The sequence below is a fragment of the Panulirus ornatus genome, chromosome 53, assembly GCF_036320965.1.
Source record: "Panulirus ornatus isolate Po-2019 chromosome 53, ASM3632096v1, whole genome shotgun sequence".
NCBI lineage: Eukaryota > Metazoa > Arthropoda > Malacostraca > Decapoda > Palinuridae > Panulirus > Panulirus ornatus.
The window spans coordinates 1,365,703-1,389,829 of NC_092276.1; the positions used below are offsets into that span (position 1 = coordinate 1,365,703).

At 48.6% G+C, this 24,127-nt stretch overlaps 1 protein-coding gene across 16 annotated transcripts in view; it reads right to left on the reverse strand.

The window, feature by feature from the left end:
• The window catches only part of LOC139765155 (uncharacterized), a 346,502-nt gene that overhangs the window by 207,040 nt on the left and 115,335 nt on the right, over positions 1-24,127 (reverse strand). For all 16 annotated transcript variants that reach the window (XR_011716593.1, XR_011716592.1, XR_011716590.1 and 13 more), the window contains one exon: positions 1,335-1,380. The gene's annotated coding sequence lies outside the window, so the exon portion shown is untranslated. The remainder of the gene's footprint in view (positions 1-1,334; positions 1,381-24,127) is intronic.

Below are 24,127 nucleotides of genomic sequence, written 5' to 3' on the forward strand. Positions count from 1 at the left end.
CACGAATCACCCGTCACACAGCCTGCACCCGTCACACACACACACACACACACACACACACACTGTATCCATCACACACACGCATTACCCGTCACACACACACACACACACACACACGCATTACCCGTCACACAGCCTGCACCCGTCACACACACACACACACACACACACACACAGTCTATTGTCGTAATGCACACACGTCCTACCCATATAAACATCTCGAGGTGATTTCAGCAAGAGAGGTAGTTTAGCACCATGGACGTACACGCCTGATCATTTGAACCATGTCTCTCTCTCTCTCTCTCTCTCTCTCTCTCTCTCTCTCTCTCTCTCTCTCTCTCTCTCTCTCTCTCTCTCTCTCTACTTTAAGAGCGACGTTATCAGAAACACCCCGCGCCATCTCGCGCCCAAGGCAGACCCAGTTATCTTCATCGAGCGGCCATTACTACTGATGGGGGGGGCGGCGCGCGGGGGGCCCCCCCATGGTCACCCCCCCCTAAGTGTTCAAGCTAATCTTATGAAGGATCTTTACATTCATCTAGCCTGCCTTCATTACTGGCTGAGGGAGATTTATATACCTGGCCCGAGGGAGATTTTACACACCTGGTCTGAAGCTGAGGAAGGTACACACATGTGATCTCAAGCTGAGGGAGATTTGAACACCTACTCTCGAGCTGAGGGTGATTTTACACACCTGACCATCAAGCTGAGGAAGATTTACACACCTGACCATCAAGCTGAGGGAGATTTACACACCTGACCATCAAGCTGAGGGAGAACTTACACACCTGACCACCAAGCTGAGGGAGAACTTACACACCTGACCATCAAGCTGAGGGAGAACTTACACACCTGACCATCAAGCTGAGGGAGAACTTACACACCTGACCACCAAGCTGAGGGAGAACTTACACACCTGACCATCAAGCTGAGGGAGAACTTACACACCTGACCACCAAGCTGAGGGAGAACTTACACACCTGACCACCAAGCTGAGGGAGAACTTACACACCTGACCACCAAGCTGAGGGAGAACTTACACACCTGACCATCAAGCTGAGGGAGAACTTACACACCTGACCACCAAGCTGAGGGAGAACTTACACACCTGACCACCAAGCTGAGGGAGAACTTACACACCTGATCATCAAGCTGAGGGAGAACTTACACACCTGACCACCAAGCTGAGGGAGAACTTACACACCTGATCACCAAGCTGAGGGAGAACTTACACACCTGACCATCAAGCTGAGGGAGAACTTACACACCTGACCACCAAGCTGAGGGAGAACTTACACACCTGACCACCAAGCTGAGGGAAGGCTGGTACTCACCTATCTTCATTGACGTGGTAAGGTCGATGGAACTGCCGCATTGTATCTGCAAAGAGAGAGAAAGAACATACAATTAGTGAGTATATATAAACATACGACTCCCACACCTCCTCTACTCCCTCCCACAGTGATGTAGGGGGGGGGCGTAAGGTCACCCACAGAGCAGTGTGGGCAGCCTAAGCCGACTCCACAACACACCCAATGAAGCTGTTGAGGTTTGGTCTAGCTGCTGTCAGAAGCACGCTAGCTCTCGGCAGCAGAACCCGGAGTAATAGCTGTAAAATAAAGAAGAAGTGACGAACAATTCGACGTAGAGGAAGTGTGTCAGTTTTCTAAGACGAGGCTGGGAGTGTTGGTTGATAAGTTGCACTGCTTTTGAATTCGACTTATTTGAATAGATAGATGAAAATAAGAGCCTGCCTAGAGGTGAAAGCTATACTCTATTACAAGGACGAACCAATAGATAGTCCAACAAAGAAAAACTATTGAGAAGGAACGACTGTTTGGCATATCTGAACAGAAAATTTCAAAATTTCTAGAAGGTAGACTTAACTATTCCTACAATGTAAAGTTACCAAGATAGATTACATATCACTAATAGACTGTCCGACGGACTCTATCGACTAAATATGATTCACAGCCGTTTTTCTAGAGTTGATGTACTTGTCATTATCATCCCGGGGGAGGAGAGAGACATGTAGAGGCATTGGGGAGTGAGGATGAACAGCAAGAATGAGGGTGTGCTGTGAGAAGCAGTGTCGCTGCTCTTAAATGTTTGATGTGGGACTCGCGCATGCATTGTGTGTGGGACTGGACGACCGCCTCCCTCACAGCAACGAAGCGCAAGTGGCACAGAAGGTTGGGGGAGAGGGTGACAGATATGCACAGACGCCACCACGGCCAAGGACACCCATCAACGCTAGGGGTGGCACAGCCAAGGTGACGGGGTCGGGGGATGCACAGAAAACCACCAAAGTTCAGAGTGGCACAGCAAGAGACGGGTGGAGGAAAGAAGAGTCTGAGGCACAGAGATTCCATGGAAGCTAACTCATCCAGGTGGGTCAAGACAAGCACACACACACACACACACACACACCTCCGGTCACGGAGAGGGAAGCAGTAAGGACGGAAATCTACTTAAAGCTGATCCTAAGTCAACCAGCAGCACACGACTCACTGTTGCTCCTCTTGTTGCCGGGGGTGGGTCGTATTGCTCTCCTGCCCCTCCCATTGTCTCTCCTGCAGCCTTTTATAAGAACGACATATCCAGGTCTCTTGCTCACTCCACCTCCTTGTGTGTAAACCAAATCTTGCCGTTATGGCATCACTTGACGAAACCTCGAAAGTGTTATGTTTAAGAGGGACACTTGCCAGTCAGTACAGACTCACACGATGACTACAGGGACTTAAAACTCGGGGACAACCTCACCCTTCATGGTGTATGACACCAGTGGATAACACGACAGTTGAGGGAGGGAACGAAGTAATAGAGAAGTGCTCGAAAAACGCTCACATGAAGACGTCGCTACAGAAAGGTTAAGGAAATGCGACAGAAAAGAAAAAAAATCTTCGACCCGCAGGGAATAACCATCACCTCGGGTGGCTATGGTGGTGGGATCAGAGAACAAGAGAGTGGAACTAAGGAGGACGTAATGGGGGGAAAAGAGGAGTAAAGACACGAGAAGAGAAGGAGGGTGGAAGGAGTAGAGACGAGAGAAAAGAAGAAACAGGAAGAAGCAGAGGCTAAATAAAACAACTAGGGAGGAATAGAGATGAGAGAAAGGAAACAGTGAGAGGGGGAGACCAAAGACGAGGGGAAAAGAACCCAGGGAGGGGGCCAGAGACGAGGGGAAAAGGACCCAGAGAGGGGGACCAGAGACGAGGGGGAAAAGGACCCAGGGAGGGGGACCAGAGACGAGGGGAAAAGGACCCAGGGAGGGGGACTAGAGATGAGGGGAAAAGGACCCAGGGAGTGGGACTAGAGACGAGGGGAAAAGGACCCAGGGAGGGAGACCAGAGACGAGGGGGAAAAGGACCCAGGGAGGGGGACTAGAGACGAGGGGGAAAAGGACCCAGGGAGGGGGACCAGAGACGAGGAGAAAAGGACCCAGGGAGGGGGACTAGAGAGAGCTACACAGGGAGGAGGAGGAGGGATATCATCACGGAGGAGGCTAGACCACTGCGGGCGAGGAAGACATCACCAGGGTCACGGGTCATATCTGCCACCACGGCGGCGAAAAACGACTCGGCTAACCAGCCCCCAGACCGGAGATGATGTTAATACGGCGGGCGTGAGGGACGCGGGGCGTCGGGCGACCGCTGGTGGATGGTACGAACCCCAGCGACTTGGACGTGCCGGGGAATGACGCGTCCAGCGACCGAGTTGCGATGGGACGAAACGCAGGACGTCAAGAAGGGTTGAGATACGTTCGTGTCAGGTGGTTGACTGTGTGATATTCTTATGAATATTGGCCGGGGTCTTCGGTCCACAGGGGATCGTCAGCGTAACAGAATCTCCAACGCATCATCAGCGTATAGTGACGATAAGTGTGATTTGTCGCTCAAGATGAATGAACACATCACCAGGGGCGACTCCGCCTCTGGAAGGAAACCATTTCTTCATTCATTTCCTTCATGAGATAAGCTTACGATTGCAAAACAACGAACCAGTGTTGTTCTCCTGAAGGTGCTGAGGTGGCTCAAACCCCCCACCTCCTCGTCCTACCTTCTTCAGGCAGGTACTGAGCTCAGGGAGGAGCAGGATGAAGCAGTGACTCACTGGACATGATCAGGTGGATATCAACACCACACTACACTACACCACACTATACTACACCACACTATACTACACCACACTAAAAGACACTGTACAACACTACACTACACCACACTATACTACACTACACTACACTACACTACACCACACTATACTACACCACACTATACTACACCACACTATACAACACTACATTACACTATACAACACTACACTACACCACACTACACTACAGAGATACAAAGTCATAAGGAGAGAGAGAGAGAGAGAGAGAGAGAGAGAGAGAGAGAGAGAGAGAGAGAGAGAGAGAGAGAGAGAGAGAGAGTGGAGTGGGTGGAGGGTGACAGGGCAGGCAACAGACGGAGGGTGACAGCCCCCGTCCGGGTGTATAAAAAGGGGATTCAGTCGAGACTAATGTGATCTGACTGAAGTTGACTCGGGTTCTGATCACAGTGTACAAACGGGGCAGAGAGAGAGACAGAGGGGGAGATGTGGGGAGCAGAGATGTGGGGAGCAGAGATGTGGGGAGCTGAGATGTGGGCAGCAGAGATGTGGGAAGCAAGAGATGTGGGAAGCAAGAGATGTGGGGAGCAGAGATGTGGGGAGCAAGAGATGTGGAGAGCAAGAGATGTGGGGAGCAAGAGATGTGGGGAGAAGGTTTTTTCCCTTAGGGGAGACATAAGCTTGTATATAAAGTGAGGCGTGAGGTGGGGTCAATGATACCCAGCTTCGCTTTCGATAAGATCCTCTCTCTCTCTCTCTCTCTCTCTCTCTCTCTCTCTCTCTCTCTCTCTCTCTCTCTCTCCACGTAATGCACATGATCAGTTCATATCCCACACGAGCTTGGGGGGGGGGGGGGGGGGAGGTACACAGTTAACGACAGACCCTGTGTGTCCCGACAGCACACACACACACACACACACACACACACACACACACACACACACATGTGTATGTTGTGTGTGTGTGTGTGTGTGTGTGTACTGCTGAACCGCACGAGGATATGAGAGGAAAAAATATGTGACTTTGGAAAGCAAGAAAGACGCAGAAACCGTCATAGGGGGCAAGATTTCCAACATGCTGACCGGAGAGAGAGAGGAAGATTCCTCGTCAGGTCGACGGTGAGGAAGATGCCCTGAATACTGATGCCGCTAGAGAGGAGGAGGAGGAGGAGGAGGGGGAGGAGGAGGAGGAGGAGGAGGAGAAAAGGTGTGGAAAAAAAACCCCGCCACAAATCTTTTATGTAAGTGAGGATTAAGGTTTTTTTTTTTTTTTGGCCCCCCCCGAGAATAGCAAGGGTTTTTGTCGCCTTGGTTTTTTGTTATAGCCTTTAGAGTGAGACGGGAAGATGATGAAATGACACGTTACGATGGTTCTCACACGAGCCGGGGAGAGACCTGAGGAGATGGATGACCCTGGTGGCTGGTATCGTGTACTCCTGCAGGAGGACCAGTTGTGGCAGTGAGTGAAAGTGTAGGAGGACCTGAGCCCCACGACTGATGATAATAGCCTTCAATAGCCTTCTTCTGGAGTACATAGTGGGTTGGGGACGCGAGAGGAGTGCGCCTTGACACGCTGACAGATCCACCAAGACTTGACGGGAACACTGGCTGACGAAGGAGAAAACCAGATGTGATGTCGAGGAGGGAGGAAGGGAACCAAGCTGGAGTACCTGAAGATGCTGCAGTCAGATGAGTCTGGGGCCCACACCGCCCTTCCCCTCCCTCCTCAAAAAACTTTCTCAAATGCCTTTGTGAGTCTAGGGGCGCTGGGGGTAAGTTTGGCCGAAGTCAATTAAGGCCGTGGGCGCTGGCGAGGACGTCTGCTGCAGTAGGAGAAGCGAGGACAGCGTCAATGGTCGGCGGTTGAGAATGTGGTCTTATCTGACGGACGACACGGGCGTTGAGGAGGTACAATAACCACAGGGAGGGAGGTGGGAATAGAGGGAAAAAGTAGTGATTTTATCTGAAAGGGGAGGAGGAGGAAGAGGCGGAGGAGGAGGAGGGGAAGGAGGTGGAGGAGGAGGAGGAGGAGGATTAGAAGAAGAAGAAGAAGAAGCCGCGGAGGAGGAAGAAGAGGAGGAGGAGAAGAAAGGAGGAGGAGGAGGAGGAGGAGGAGGATGAGAAGGACGAGGAATTTTGAATAGGTTCAAGTATAGTGATGAGATAATACAAATTCCCTCGTAAAACGGAGTCGAGGCTTTTGGGTTATGCTGATATCCATCGATCTTGTGAATCCAGACGTCCTACAGTTCTTCATAAAGACAACACAAACCCCCGTCTCAATGTCTGGTATCACTTCCAGGCGTTCTGTTCCAAAGACGACGCACACGGACTTCAAGAGTAACATCTGGGTTGTCTTCAAAAGCATCCGTCACCAGAGTCATCTCTGGATTACACTTTCAGATCATCGCTTGCCGGTGGTTGGCTCGTATCGTCAGATAACCTCATTCGGTGCACGGCTGGTACCAGCACAAAACCCGCCTGATTGGTTTATCGAAATACCCCAAGTTTGAAAACGAGTCTATAAACTACCCAAGATTTCCCAGCTTGGTGGTTTGGATGGGAGGACACGTCACACGAACTCTAGAAAACTATGAGAGTCTAGTTTGCGAAGTTGGATGTGGTTCCCCAGAGGGGAGGTATGGACAGGGTGGGCCCACGGCTGAATTATGGGGGGTAAAAAGCCGAGGAAATTTGCTCTTGGGCTCTGGCGGTGAGATCAGTGAGCGGGTACTGAGTGGTGGAACAGATGAGGACATTGGAAGAGAGTTTCTTGAACAAGAACGTGATGAACTTTATCTGTACTGGGATCTGTGTCGTCTATACCTAAATGCATCTATCTATCTATCTATGTATCTTTTCCTCTATCTATTTATCTATCTACATCATCGTTAAGTCTACTGAGGACGTGAATATACCTGTACTAATGTCTTTTTCGACGTTTCTCTTTCACTTCTAGTGTAGGGAGAGGCATGGCTGTTGGCTGACCTCTACCCCTTGCAGCTTATCGCCTTATATTTCAAATACAATTTTTGTTTCCCCTTCTGTCTCACTGATTCCGTGCTACAGATGTGGTTTTTCCCTGAACATTTTTCGTACGTGTATACCACAGCAACTCTTCACTTTTTACCTATGTATATATATATTCCGTCTAATCGCCCTGGCACCACGTCATCCCCTACCCACAGCTTGATTCCTGCCCCTCCCATCTCACCAGTCAGACCTGATTTATGTATTACTACCCTCCATACATGCGGGTACAGACCCATCCTGCTTGTACCTGTATCTATATACCGAATGAATAAGGCTCTCAACCCATTTCTGTAACAAGACTTATACTCACTTATACCGTATATAACTTATATAACTCCTTATTTACAAATTTCGTGAGTGCCTGTTAACATGTTGGGCCAAGCCATAGTATGTGGTGGATGATAATGGATGGCTTAGATTCAACTCAGTGTCGCGTATCATCAACACTCTATGTGTGTGTTGCTGGACTGAACTCAATCGTCAGACACATCTTACCATTACTGGAGCCAGTGGTAAGTATTTCCATAGATTATTATAATAATCTTCATTGCTTCCCTATAGTCTCTTATAATCCTAACATCTTTTCTTAACATGTTATCATACGATTCGAGGCTTCGTGGTAAAGTAAGTCGGTTGTATAGAGAACAACAGTGGATCCAGAAGTGAATCCTGTGGAATACTAATGCTTCTTGTAGCCAGCTTGAAAAGACACGACTGATGATTACATTCATCAGTTTTCTTCCTATTCATTAACTCCTGAAAAAATTGAGGGAGCCTCTCCCATGCTCCACCTGTCTGGAGATACATTTCCATCTTCACCAACCTCCCGTGAGAGACTGGTTCGACTCCCTCTCGTATTCTATCCATCATCCATCTCGTTGGTCGAGACTGTTACTACTCACTGTATCATAACACTCCAGAAGAATTTATGAAAATGTCTAATACAAAACAACTTTTCTCTCTCTCTCTCTCTCTCTCTTCTGACATCTTGTGGCATCTCAACTATATAATCTTTCCTTCAGGTGTTCAGTGATCTCTTACCTCTTTATCTTCACCCAGGAGGTGTGTGAGACGGTGCATATCAAGGAGCAGTCACCTGTAACGTATGTTCTCTACTGTGTGTCATCATTATTTTCCCTGTTCACTCAGACGTGCAGTGTGTGTGTGTGTGTGTGTGTGTGTGTGTGTGTGTGTGTGTGTGTGTGTGTGTGTGTGTGTCTCAGGAAGTTGTTGTGGTCTGGAGACAACCTCGCAATTAAGAGACACACACTCAAGGAGGCGAGGCGGCGCTCACCACGACCCTGGGGTAATATGGACACAGGCGGCCCTGTGAGCACTGCCATGTTTTTAGCCAGTATCAGCGGCCAACACCACAACATTCCCTCCCTCCCTCCCTACCAGCCTACATCCCTCCCTCCCTCCTTCCTTCCCTACCAGCCTACACTCCGTCCCTCCCTCCCTCGTTTCCCTCTCTCTCGGCAGCCTTGAGAAAACACATGAAATTATCCGGCAAAGAAGAGGAGGAGTGAGTAAAAGGAGGGAGAAGGAGAAATTTTCCCATTAGAGGATGGAGAAATTCCCCAGGAATTAGCAGCTGCGTCTGCCGAGTGTTAGGACTTATCATGAGTTCCCAGAGGGAACCGAACCATGAATATATGCATGACGGTTGAGGGAGAATAGTCTTACTAGCCCATCTCATATATCACTCATGACTGAGCTGACATGGGCAAAGATGCTTTTACACTGTTAGTGAATGACGTCACTCGTAGCTACACCCGGGAAAAGAAAAAAAACATGGAAGACTTGCCAGTGTCTTGTGGATGTCAAGGGGGGGAGCGGAAGAAGATAAATATTTGCCCCCCGGAGTTTTGTCGGCTCTATAACGTTAGTATTGTTGTCTTAGGCTGAAGACTGCCTTCCATGGACTGAGACGTTCCCTTGAAGTCCTTATAAATGACTCTCCAGACCAGAGTCCTCACGACTCACTCTGGACCAGGTCTCTTCTTGGAGTCCTTATACTTGACTGATGCCCCAGTCCTCACAACCCAGCCATGTCCTTAGTGTATCCCAGAGTCCTTACAATAGGCCTTGATCCTAGGCCTGCAAAAGTCTGTGTACCTAGGAACTGATGGACTCATCCCAGGCTCCTCATAGCCAATCCCACTCGTAGTCATCCCAATGGGCGTTGGTTTCGATCATCCCAGAGTCTCCCAGAGCTGGTTCTCGACCAGGAGCTCAGTGAGAGTTCCTCATAACTGGCTTCCGTCAGAGTCCTGCAAAAATCCTTTTTAAGTGATTAACATCCTACTCCTCTCCCCTCCTTCTTCTTCTCCTCCTCCTCCTCCTCCTCCCAACGTCTTCCAAGATCTTCCACATGCACCCAGCTTCATCCTTCCCTTTCTCCTCAGAGCTGGTCTCCGTACCAAGTCTCCTTGGCATCTCTTGACAGCTGGTTCAAGAACCTCACTCCTAACGGAAAGTCCTGACAGCTGGAGTTATTCCACCTAGTGCCTTCATATGGTGCTCGTTTAGACCCCGATTCGACCAGATCCCTCACAGCTGGTCTTGGCTTCAGTCCTACCAGCGTCATCACGTCGAGTTCAACAGCTTTAACAGCTGGTTATGCCAGCTCAAGCTCTACTAATGTTCTGATGATCAAAGCTGGCCCCAGGTCTTAGGTCTCCCATTATACTCACAGATGGCTCTCAGTCCTAACCTTCCTACTGTCCTCACAGCTGGTGTTCAGCTGCAGTCTTTACTGCTGTTCCCACAGCTGGTTCCCGGCTAGTCCTCGCAGATGGCTACACATCAATAGTCCCTCTGATAGTTAGGAACTAGAATCCTAACAGCTGGCTCTCTCCGTCAGCCCTACCGTGGTCACGACGGACCTCAACAGCTGGTTCCAACTCTCATACCACACTCCTCACAGCTGGATGGTAGCGCTTGACCATTCCCATTCACACAGCCACACTGACGGACACACGTTTACCTGTCCTCCCTAAAACACTCTAGACATAAAGATGGTCATCATTTTATTTACTTATAATTACATTAAGTTTTTATAAATACGTCTGCAACAATGCATTAATTCCTCCTCACTACACCCATATGCTCCTCACTTCCTACTATCTCTACCACTCCCTCAGGGGAATCCCCATGGTCTATAGATCCACCAGGAACACCACCATTGCTTCGTGAGAGAGATTCGAACCGACTGGCATTGGCTCAAGCCAGACACACTCCCCACTCTCCCCCACATCCACACACCAGTGGTCCACGGATGGTACTACCACGCCTTGACACGCATGATCCACATTTGTCGTCACTGTGTGGGTCCATGCAAGGGGCCCCCAAGCATCCTGCTGCCAGGCGACGCCACCAAAATGCTGAGAGGAACCCTATGCATGGAACGGGAGCAACATATTAGCAAAGACCATAACATGACGTAGCCAGACATGTCAAGGACGCAGGGGGCGCACTAGCACTCAAGAGCCGCCAGACACATTGTACCGCCACAAACACAGGATGAGGTTCAAGCACATTGTGTGCTTCCATCCCTCTTGTGCTTGGAGTGTCTGGGAAAAATGCGAGAAAAGTTTTGCTTTTTAATTCCTTAAAAGGACGATCATTCTCCAGAGAAATGAAATGCTCTTCGTGCATTTTTTTTTTTTAATGCATTTACGTCTCTCGTTATTATATGCCAAGACAACCCAGAGTCAGGGAAAAGAGGACATCCTAAGGAGGTATGTGTAGCACATAACTCATGAAGACGTATGTGTAGTACATTACTCTTAAGGGCAAATGTGTAATACACCAGACTTAAGGGCGAATGTGTAGTACACCATTCCTAAGAACGAATGCGGAGTACATCACTTTTGAGGACGAATATGTTATACACCACTCAAAAGGACGTATGTGTAACACACCACTCCAAAGGACGTATGTGTAACACACCACTCCAAAGGACGTATGTGTAACACACCACTCTTGAGGGCGAGTGTGCAGTACACCACTCCAAAGGCCGTATGTGTAGTACACCAAATGTTGAGGAGGTAAATATCATACACCAATGGAGCCAAACACGAAACATCGTTGATCCAACATAGACAAGAGAAATACGTACAAAACACGCCACAGAATGGGAGCAACATTTTGTATGCAGGTAACCAACACCTACAGAGTGTCAGAATAACCAACACAGACATGTAGGTCGAAGACTTGACTATACAGACACAGCCACAACATAGAAGACTGTACCTTTATCACAGTGGTAGACATAGCCATCAACAGACACAAATGTCATTCAATCAGAGTGGCAGACGTGGCCACGGACGTATTAAAGGTGAAACTCTTAAAACAATGATGTGTAACATTCTACCATGAATGCTGAGGAGTCCCAGAGGAGCTGGTATAGCACTGACCTCTGTCTAGATGACTATGACGAACGTCTCCCACCCGAGACAAAGAGGAAGAAACGAATCCTCTTCTAAGGACATTAAGTCCACCCTCCCCTTCCCTCCACGAATGCCCCGACACAATTCGACTTAGAAATTCTCGACGCGAACCCAACAATTTCCCAGACCATCTATAGTGTCCAACAAGTTTCTTTTTCTCTTTTTTTTTTTCTTTCTTCTAGCTGACCAGCCTCAACCAGGGCCGAAGTCTACATCAGACTCCCACACCACACGTAATTAAAAGGTCAGCACAGCTTCCCATCATCACTGTGGTTGATGGAGACGATGATTCCCGGAGGTTGACACAAGATCGAGGGTTCAGTAGTCCTGCGCTGGAAGGGGTGGAAAAACTGGCTTCCTATTCCTCACACGACAACAGACTACAGGATTGCATCATCAGGCCCATCGCGAGGGCTGGTGACGACCCCTTGGCGCTGTCTGGCAAAACACCTACCCTCTGTACCCTAAAAAGAAAGAAATTATTTTTCCACTTTCTCTGAATGTTAGGATTATTTTGCCTAACTCGTTTTTTCTCTCCTTATCTTTTTTTCTCATCTTTTTCGTTTTATATTTCACTTTAGGCCTGGCCCTCGCGGTAGGTTTGAGAGAGAGAGAGAGAGAGAGAGAGAGAGAGAGAGAGAGAGAGAGAGAGAGAGAGAGAGAGAGAGAGAGAGAGAGAGAGAGAGAGAGAGAGAGAGAATCATGAAACACTTTCCTCCAGTGTGTAGATCTGAGGGATTGTTTGTTTACCTGTATTATCCTGGGTTACGGAGTGTCGTCGACCAGCTATAACCAAAGGACACTGTATATCTCCACCTACCATCTACCCTTCACAGGGGCCACCAGTCTCCACCTACCTACCATCTACCCTTCACAGGGGCTACCAGTCTCTACCTACCTACCATCTACCCTTCACAGGGGCCACCAGTCTCCACCTACTGGCAACCCCTCATCCACACGAGACTCACTCAAAACATACAGCTGTCGGGGAAATAAACAAGGTTTTATGGAGTGCTTGGCTGGGGGCGAGCGTCGTGAGGTTGAGAGGTGGACGTCTCCAGCCACTAACCACGTGGCCAGCGGCTCCCAAGACGGTGCTGGAGTGAACCCAGCCTCCCACACGTCCTTAATCTTGGCTGAATAATATATCTTCCTTGTGTCTGTGGCCTTCCGAGGGCAACAAGTACCCGTCCATATACTGTCAACTCTCTGTCTTCTTCTGAATGACGGGAGTAGGGCTGCTGGTCTCCTGTCTTTTCTGGTGGTAGGCAGGAGGGGAAAATTTCCTTCCCCCTGAGGATAAGCTGGGAGTATTGGCACCCCAGTGGACAGGCTGGGGTACTGTGTCCCCTACATGTGGAAGGCTGGGGTACTGTGTCTCCTACATGTGGAAGGCTGGGGTACTGTGTCCCCTACATGTGGAAGGCTGGGGTGCTGTGTCCCCCTACATGTGGAAGGCTGGGGTACTGTGTCCCCTACATGTGGAAGGCTGGGGTGTTCCTTCCCTCTCACAGATGGCAGGCTGGGGTACTGCCCTCACCTCCACACGTGTCATTCATCAGGGACTAAAACACATACAGAGAGTAACAACAATACACAGGTCGTCTTTATAAGGTGTATATCATACCTAGGGTGTCGTGTGCACCATAAATTGTGTATTGCATACACAGGGTAAAAGAGACGGATCCAGAAATCTTAATCATATACAAAATTAATACCTAACCTCGAGTATGCACAGTTTTGCTCTATATACAGTATGCGGTCCTTTCGAAATGCCCTACAAAATGATGTACATGAGAAACATAACTCCACATGTATACATGAGCATAAAAAAACATATATAATAACAAATACACAAAATATGAGGTACTTCGAGTGTAGAGATCTCTCCCCGTGCTGCATAAATGGGCAGATAGAAATACGTTATGAGAGATATACCAATTACAATTTTCTCTCCCCATGGAAGCAATAGCAAGGTGACCTCAGCCCCAACCAGATGGCACTCACACCTGGACAAAATCAACAGGTCCCCAGGTCTCTCGGGAGCCCGGCAGAGGGGAGAGAAGATGATAAAAAGATATTAAGACAATTGATCAAATAAAAAAAGATAATGAAAATAGATTTTATCAATAGTATCATTTGTTATTATCTCTCTCGTCACGTGGAGGGGTCTAACCTCCCCCTTTCTTCTACGGGGGGCGCGTGCCTTAAGGGACCCAGTGTCAGTCCTACCCCAGTGGCTGCGACAGCTCTTGGTGGCCTTGCGTGTGATCACTCCGTCCATAACTGCTTTCAGAATGCACGCTCGGGGAATATCCCTCACACAAGTCACTCAATAAGCCCCTCATGCGCTACAAATTCAAGACGATATCCACACCTTGCCCACCACCACCACCACCTCAGCAGTCTACACGGGAACGATGCGCGGCAATGTCGTAATACAGTGGTAGTGAGTTGCTTCAGCACAGTTAGCTTTAATGAGAGACCTGCATGCCGAAGGAGGAGGAGGAGGAGGAGGTAGAGGAGGAGGAGGTAGAGGAGGAGGAGGAGGAGGAGGTCACTGGAGCCGTTGAGCAACACCTGTGCCGTCGCAGTCCTACTGGCCACACAGACCTGATGCTTCCCTGTCTTCTGCTGTGTTGCACCGTGAGTGTTGCACTGTGAGTGTTGCACTGTGAGTGTTGCACCGTGAGTGTTGCACCGTGAGTGTTGCACTGTGAGTGTTGCACCGTGAGTGTTGCACTGTGAGTGTTGCACTGTGAGTGTTGCACCGTGAGTGTTGCACTGTGAGTGTTGCACTGTGAGTGTTGCACTGTGAGTGTTGTAGGATGTTTCTACGCTTCAGAGAGGCTGCGTACCGGTGGGGGTATTGTAATCGTCATGCCCAGAAAGGCAGCCACGTCCACCGGGCGTGATGGAAGACCGTAGGTCGTGTGTGAGGTGATGCTGTGTGTTTGTCTTGATGCGGTGAACGCAAGCCAGCTGAGGCAGCAACACCGTGGTTGTGTTGCTGCAGTGTCAGCGTTCAGGCAACACTAGTGAGGTGATGGTAACTGAGTTGTTCATGACCTGTGGGGAAGAATGCTGGGTAAAACAGTGACTTGAGGTGAGAATTCAGTGACAGAAGGTGTGTGTGTGTGTGTGTGTGTGTGTGTTGCACTGTCCGACGCAGTGAAAAAGGCAGTGATGTGAATGCTGAAGTGTGAATGTCGGTGTTCCAAATGTGTGTGGAGAGAGCGCGTGTGGTATATAAGCACTGTTGTGAGAATAGTTTTTTTTAAAGAGAATGTGTTACTGTTAAGTATTATACTGGGGTTGTATTACTGAGGTGTGTGTGTGTGTGTGTGTGTGTGTGTGTGTGTGACACTGGGAGTAAATCATCCTTTCTTTTTTTTTACTGTGGGAGTCAAGCTTGGGCTTACTGTGGGAGGAATGGGCACGCGCGTTTCTATGAGCCATGACGAAGGTAGGGGGGGTGAAAAAGAGCTTTGGCACCGAGCGGACGAGGGAGGGAGGGAGGGAGTTAAATCACTATAATGTAACCGTGACATAATAAGACATGAATTATATGGTTGCCGGTGAGTCATTAAATCGCAATACTGTCATCTGTTTTGGTTTCCTTTTTTTTATTTTGAATTCTAAAGAAAAGGCATTGACCCCATCGACAATTCTTAAACAAGGTAAAAAAGATATTATTTTTTTTTCCCTCTAAGCCCAATTTTTTTTTTTTTTTTCCTTTTTAGAAAACTTAACCAGACTGAGAAAAAGTCAGACGGCAACACCTGGCAATAATAATATCGCGGCCGGAAGTTACGTCATCGATTTTTTGTTATGGGGCGGTTCGCCCGCTGTGCTGTGCTGTTTGTTGGCCGGGCCATCTGCTGGTGTACCTGGCGCTGAGATGGTGAACGGGAAAGACTGAAGGAAAGCCTTCTTATCCCTTATACATAACATACAGACTGCAGGAAAGATGGGAAAGGCGACAATGGACAGGGGAGAGAAAGTTCGTGTAAGCTGACATACGCCAAGTCTTCAGTTATCATATCGTCTTCCTTATATCTATCCTTTGTCTCCTCAGTTCCTATAAAGGTTTTTAGGTAACCATTACAGCAAGTTCTGTGTGTGTACCGTGAACAGGTCGTTAGCATGACACCTACGGCGTTAACAATGGTTGGAGCGATTGGGCTGTTAACGCTCATTCAACGGGTGGGTGGAGTCAGTTCTTCTCATTCGGTCAAAATGGTCAGCTGATTTAAATCAATATCTGAGCCATTTTATTTTAGCAGTCATTAATAATAGCCTAAGTAATTACTGAAGACGGTGCACTTAATAGTAATAGCCTAAGTAATTACTGAAGACGGTGCACTAATTAGTAATAGCCTAAGTGATTACTGAAGACGGTGCACTAATTAGTAATAGCTTAAGTAATTACTGGAGACGGTGAACTAATTAGTAATAGCCTAAGTACTTACTAATGATCATTAGTAAGTGATGATATTAACTACACACTGGTAATCACTGAGGGTCTAATGACACGAACTCATATAATGACAGACCACCTAACCTGGGGCTGATAGTTGGTCTGTGTCTTTCTGGGAGTGTGTGGTCTATAGCTGTGGCAAAATAGACCTACCAGCCATGGGTCATTCATACAATGATATCCTATATGGTATCGCCTCTCACTGCCCAGGACGATGAAGTACACAGAGGTCCATTATAATGTCACACTGCGAAAGACTCCTCAGTGTTCACATATCTCCCTACCTATACATTGGTGCCAATGTCTCCTCTCCCTCAGCCTCACCTATGCTCTTAATCATCTCTCTCTCTTCCTTCTATCATCCTCCCCATCCTAAAGTATGTTGGCTTTCCTTCATTCACTCTCGGTAGCTGCAGCTTCTCTCTCTGGCCTTCATTCCGTCTTCTTTCATCTCATCCTTCGCTCCCTCTCTCTCTCTCTCTCTCTCTCTCTCTCTCTCTCTCTGGCCTTCATCTCGTCTTCTTTCATCTCATCCTTCGCTCTCTCTGGCCTTCAGCTCGTCTTCTCTCATCTCATCCTTCGCTCTCTCTGGCCTTCAGCTCGTCTTCTTTCATCTCATCCTTCACTCTCTCTCTGGCCTTCATCTCGTCTTCTCTCATCTCATCTTTCACTCTCTCTGGCCTTCAGCTCGTCTTCTTTCATCTCATCCTTCACTCTCTCTCTGGCCTTCATCTCGTCTTCTCTCATCTCATCCTTCACTCTCTCTCTGGTCTTCAGCTCGTCTTCTTTCATCTCATCCTTCGCTCTCTCTGGTCTTCATATGTACGACGGGGTAACCAACCACCCTGGGTCCGCCTTGGTAACCTGCCTAGGGACGACGGAGGTAACCACCCAACCTGGGTCCGCCGCCGGCAACTTGCCAATCCGTCATTAGCGTGAGCCAGATCCCTCATCACTCCTCCCTCCGTCGGTAGTACACACACACACACACACACACACATACACACCCTCTGTAAATATCTAAGACTCTCGAACGCCCCACAGGTTTCCCCATCCACCCGAAGCGGCTGGTATGTTATCTACCCCTGCCACTGTCCACTAGTACCTTCCTCTTCCCTTCTACAGACAGACACAGACACACACACACACTCCACCTCTCTCACAAGGCAGCCTTCGGTCCTCAAGCCCCAGCACGGTGTTACCTGTATACAGCAGCGGCATCCATCCCACTTCCTCAAACCCCATCCATCCTTTTCTCCCCCTTCGATCCGACTCTCCGTCCGAGTTTCCTGCCAAGATCTCCCTCACAACTCCATCCAGGAGGAAAATAAACAACCAGAGGGAGTGAGGAGAGGGAGGGAGGCAGCCAGCCAGCCACGTAGCCATGCCACCCCAACCTCTCTCTCTCTACCCTAGCCGTACACTCGCCTCTGTTGTTATTAAGGGAATCATCATCATCAGGACCTGGCTCAGCAAGGGCGTCCGCTATATAACAACCCTGCCTTTTATCCTCCCCCCGGGATATACGAGTCTTGCTCTTCGTACTGTGTCATGTCGACGTTATTCTACTTGCCTTGCGCCAAGGACAACAACGACCCATTCAGTCCATTACGATCAGACTATTTCATTCCAATTTTTCCGTCTATAAACACTCCACGAGGCAGTCCGGGTGCCTGGTCATACATCACCTTTATATCGCCTTTAATATTTCCTATTTGCGTGAACATGGCCTCTCCTCCTGCGCCTCCTTCCTCTCCCTTGCCTCTCACTCCGCCTCTCTCCCTCTCTCTCCGCCTCTCTCCCTGGGCACATCACAAATATCGTGGCCTCTCTCTCTCTCCTACTTCTCTGGCATTCAGTGCTTCTTCACAGTGTTCCGTCCATCCCCCCACATACATATCTAATATGTACCCCTGTGTCCACACCTGCCCCTATTTTCACCATGGTGTCTAAGCCTTAACTGATTTGTTTCTTGCCTCTCTCTCTCTCTCTCTCTCTCTCTCTCTCTCTCTCGAGAGAGAGAGAGAGAGAGAGAGAGAGACACAGGCTTCCCATGTCCGCTTCCCCTCACCCTTCGACCCACGACTATCACCATTGCCACCCCGTCGTAGTCATGTCATTCCCTGTAGCAATGCCCTCACCCTTCCTGTCCCACGCCCCTTACACACACACACACACACACACACACACACACACACACACCTCAGGAGAAATGACTTTTGTCCCCTTTGCTCTGCTCTTCTGATGGTGCACAAAGCCTTTAATTACATTAGCTTAATTATACCCATCTCGTCCAAAGTAATCTGAGTTAATTAAGGCAAATTTGCGTGACAATTTTCGCTCATCCCTGACATATAGAGTGACAGTCGTTCATATCTGTCTCCACCTATTTTCCTGGCCACAACATGTGGTAATTATCAGTCCCAGGCCACACCATGTGGTAATTCGCCGTCCATGGCCACACCATGTGGTAAACGTCACTCCCTGGCCACACCATGTGGCAGTCATGAATCCCAGGCCACACCATGTGGTAATCGTCACTCCCTGGCCACATTATGCGGCGGTCATCAGTTCCCCTGGCCACTCCATAGACAGACAGACAGACAGACACACACACATCACTGCCAGAGTTCGTTGTGGCGTTCCTCAAGGGCTGTCAGCTTCCTTGCCTTTTTTAGCTTGAGATTTGTCATTCGACTTTTACAACTTTCCAAATGTCCCCCCTTTTTTCTTTTATTCCTTGATTTTATCTTTGGAGGGACACTTTTTCTCCCCATTTTTTTTTACGAGGTTCTTATCAATCCGGGCCACACACAAGGAGGGAGCGATTGGGTTGAATTTCCTAAAGGGTGGCTGGATCTTTCTGGATCCTGGAAGGCACTGGACCTTTCTCGGTCCTAGAAGACACTGAATCTATCTAGGGTCCTGGAAGATAATGGGTCTCTCTGGATCCTGGAAGACACTGGGTCTTTCTGGGGCCCTGGAAGACAATGGGTCATTCTGGGTCCTGGAAGACACTGGATCTCTCTCTAGGGTCCTGGAAGCCACTGGATAATTCTAAGTCCTGGAAGACACTGGGTCTTTCTGGGTCCTGGAAGACACTGGATCTCTCTCTAGGGTCCTGGAAGCCATTGGATAATTCTGGGTCCTGGAAGACAGTGGGTCTTTCTGGGTCCTGGAAGCCATTGGATAATTCTGGGTCCTGGAAGACAATGGGTTATTCTGGGTCCTGGAAGATACTGGATCTCTCTCTAGGGTCCTGGAAGCCACTGGAAAATTCTGGGTCCTGGAAGACACTGGGTCTTTCTGGGTCCTGGAAGCCATTGGATAATTCTGGGTCCTGGAAGACAATGGGTTATTCTGGTTCCTGGAAGACACTGGATCTCTCTCTAGGGTCCTGGAAGCCATTGGATAATTCTGGGCCCTGGAAGACACTGGGTCTTTCTGGGTTCTGGAAGCCTCTGGATAACAGTGGGTCCTGGAAGACACTGGGTCTTTCTGGGTCCTAGAAGCCATTGGATAATTCTGGGTCCTGAAGACACTGGGTCTTTCTGGGTCCAGAAAGCCACTGGATATTTCTGGGCTCTGGAATGTCTTCATCTTTAAAGAGATGATGCCAAATAATTTCACGGTTATTGTCAAGGGAATGTCCAGCAGTAGCTAGGGGTTGTCACTGCGGCCTACTGATAACTTTGCCTAAGTTTACTGCAGCCTGAAAGATCTCATTAGCCAAACCTACACGCACCATGCGCAAGACGGTACGGTCCGCGAAAATGACGGTACGATCCTTAAGCACGACGGTACTGTCCCCGAAAACGAGGGTACGGTTCTTGAGCACGACGGTACAGTCCTTGAAAACGACGGTACGGTCCCGGTAAAGTCCTTGAAAACGATAGCTTCGTCCTTGATAACGAGGGTATGGTACTTTAGCACGAAGGTAGGGCCTCCTTTGAAGACGATGGTGTGGTTCTCCTAGCACGACAGTACACATCCTAAAGGATCCACCGTACTACACACGGACCACACCTCATTATGCTATGGTAGCAGTCGGGGGTTAAATCTAATGACCGTGTGGTTATCAAAGGCCTTGATGAGGCGCGACCCAACTCGCCAGCTCTCAGAGGATAACGTGAGTGTGGCTAACATCGTGCCCGTTCGATCCCTTGACGCAAATCCTTTATTCGTGGGTTCGAATCGGGTGGAAAAGCCCTTCCACTCCTGAGAGAGCTGGGAAGAACCACACTGGGACTGCACAAGCGTAGGTAGTTTTTTTTTTTTCCGAGTGGGCCACTCAATAATGAATAAAGCAAGGGTGGTTATGGGCCTGTAAGTAAAAGATAGTGGAAGATTTCTCTTTTTTCTTCTTATTTCAGTGGTGGTGAGAACCTGGTAGGGTCCAACACTTTCCACTGTCGGAGGAGTAAAAGGGATGGAGGAAAAGTACTCAGATATTTCTGTTGGAAGGTTATGAGTCATGAGAGAGAGAGAGAGAGAGAGAGAGAGAGAGAGAGAGAGAGAGAGAGAGAGAGAGAGAGATGTGCGTGGTGGTGCTGGCTGCCGGGAGTGAGGGAGGGGGGGTATTCAGCCCTTGCAATACGAGCGATCCTCGCCTGGCTTCCCACCTCAAGAGTGTGAGCTACTTCCCGCCCTCAGCTTGACCTGTGGTAGTAGTAGTAGCAGCAGCAGCAGCGCCCGAAGTCTCCGCGACTGGCTTTAACAATCCAAGTTGACGATGGGCGGCGAGCGCAAACTTGAGTCGTTGCTCTCGATCGAGTTTGAGTCTCAAGTTCCATCTTGAAGCGTCTCGTCCTGTCGTCATTGTGTCCTGCTGTGAGCTTGTACTCTCTCTCTCTCTCTCTCTCTCTCTCTCTCTCTCTCTCTCTCTCTCTCTCTCTCTCTCTCTCTCTCTCTCTCTAATTACAGACTTTGGTTATTGTTGAGAATTTTCGCTTTGACGTTACTCCAATGCCTGATGGATGGAACGCTCTATCATTTCTCTTAATTCTGGCGTCTGGTCTTCCGTTAGGAGGGTAGCTGGAGCCCCCGGGATTTGTCTTCTGTTTCTACTTGGCCATACAACCCTCAAGACGTTTGCTGTGCCTTCTGCTCCATCCAACAGCCTGGTATATCCAGACTGAGTGAACGTTGCAGTGACTGTCTCCTGACCCGCCACACAGAGACACGAAAAAAAAGGGAGAGAAATGAATTATTTTGAAACCAATGCCGACCGCATGACCATGTCCTTCAACTGGTGAAATGTCGTGGTGGAGACCAATGGTCACGGATCAATACTTTTTGCACCACTCTTGGTCCGCCTGAGACAGCACGTAAAGACCACTACGGTCCGCCTGAGATGGAGCAGAGAAAGACCTCTATGGTCTCCCTGAGACGGCACATGAAGACCATTCGTCTCTACTATAGAGGGACAAGATGAAGATCATCATAGACTATAAGGGTAAGGGGGCCATGATGGCTGATTTAATCACAATTACCACCTCTGCTAATTACTAAGGTTAGTCGTCTGTTAACCTTACGAATAAGCACACAATGGCCACTCGGACTGTGTATTTATATACAAACTTACGCAAGAATTTTCCATGAAAATCCCGAAGGCAGACGTCAGCTGATGTCTTGAGTGTCAACTCTAGTGGGATCTGAAAAGGACGAACCATCTCGGCAAACAAACGAGACAGTGATCAATATGGAGGCCACTGGCTGGCTGTTGGCACAACCAGGGGTATGTTGACAGGCGCTTCAACCTGTCCAGTGATCAAGAATCGTCTGTTGGCCTAACCACGATATGTTGGCAGGCTACCCTCCCTGTCCTGGGACCAGTCATTGGCTGTTGGCACCATATGGACTTGTTGGCAGGTTATCCTTCCTATCTTGGGACCAGAAATCGGCTGTTGGCACCACATAGGCAACCGTTGGCAGCCCCTACGCCCCTAACCTTTTAACAGGCAGTCGGCGTTTTATTACCACCAGTGGTGGCTTGTTGGCAAAGGCCACCTTCCGCCCTTTTCACCCCCGTCAGTCAGGACTTACACAGCCGCAACTCTGCTAAACACAGTGACCACCACGCCGCTAACCATAGCGGACCCCTTGACACCCCGCGTGTCTGGGGCAAAGGCCATAGAAATCCAAGGAATGTTTCAGCCTTAGAGAAACGTAATTTGGCCCAGGGTCAGGGCTGATAAATACACCATCATCATGGCATCATTTCCCCCCTTCACCCGTGTGACTAAAGATGGCCAGTAACTTACCTCCAAAGTCGTCCCCATCTACGAGGTGATTCTTGTAATGAGAATCGTATTTCTACGACGCATATATAGAGGGCCGTATATCTACGACGCTCTATGTGTCGGGAAGCGAATCTTACGACTTTCCTCTGATTAAGGGACGCATCTTTACGATTTTTCCTTGGATTGAAGAACATATTTCTAAGACGTTCCTTGGACAGAGAGACATATTTTACGACGTTTACGACGTTCCTTGCTCAGTAGAACGTATCTTTACGACGTTCCTTAGTGAGGAGAACGTATCTTTACGACGTTCCTTGGTGAGGAGAACGTATCTTTACGACTTTACTTGGTTAGTGATACTTATCTTTACGACATTCTTTGGGTGGCAGAAGGTATCTTTACGACTTTCTTTAGTAGCGCAACGTATCTCTATGACTTTCCACATTTAGTGGAACGTATCTTTACGACTTTCCTTGGCTAGTGGAACGCATCATTACGGCAATCCTGTGAACAAAGTAACCGTATCTCAAAGACCTTCCTTGGACAGAGGAACACAGGACGTACCTTCGCGCCACTCGCTGAACAGAGGAACGTATCTTTACGAACTTCGTCGTCGGACAAGGAGGAACTGAACTTAATCTTTACGACGTTCCTTGAGTCGCTAGAGAGAAACCCGGATGAGTCCTTTGTTTTTTCCCCGACAGATGGCAGACTTGTTTTTTTTCTACGCAGGTTATCAAAGAGAAATGGGTAGCACCCTTCCCCCTCCACCCCCGATGTTATCTCAGATACATCCACTCATCCGCAGCCAAGATAGAGGGACGATGTAGATGGAGGGGAGGCCTCCAAGCCTTCAGTGGATGAAGATCGGAGACACGGATGGGATGAACGTATTGGTCTTAATCATAGTTATTCCCCCCACTTCATCTCTCTTACGGTGATCTTTGACAGTGACTTGACACACACACACACACACACACACACACACACACACACACAAGTAACTGTGAAATCCGGCCTGAATTCTCACACCCATCTGTCGAAGCCATACAAAGATATATAAACAAATGACACTCGAGGAGTTTCATATCTAAGGCCCTTCGCAGCTCTACGTCCTTATTCAACAGATCTGAATCCATTCTGATCCGACTTACCAGCTTCCCACAGTCTGACTTCGGAAAACTTGACCTACTTTTCTTGCACTGTAATGTTGGTTCTCTCTCCCTCTTCTATGGATATTACCTCGATCTTATGCCCCCGAAACCCGGCAGCTCCTTAGGGTTCCCCTCCCCCCCTCCCCCAGCTTTAACTGGACCACGTAAACACTCGGCAAACTCCTGTATACCAAGCTTTCATCTAAAAGTTTGAGCAGTTGTGATATCTATTTCCTTCCTTACATCGCTAAACTTTCGAATTCTTTCCCCTTCTCTTATCTTTCATAAAGGACCCATCCGTTCTGAGAAAGAGACAGATTTTCGACCTTCTCAGAAGCTCTTAAATCCCTTTTGACTCCAGTAGTTTTGGACAAGAGTGACGCAAAAGATCACAGGATTCTATCCCGTGTTCTCGACTGTAAGTGTTGGAATCCTCCGTCTATAGTCCCTCTTCTTAACATCCTTATACCCAAAAGACTCGATTTGTACCCAGTATGAGGATAGGGCCACAATGTGTAGCTATAACATAACATCAAGATATGAGGCGCCATACACTTAGATATGTGGATAATCAATGTTATACTTAAAGTTCTAAGTGTAAGTGTACCTAGTCTCACCCTCCTGTCTGGATCTGTGGGTGTTTAAGTGTTTA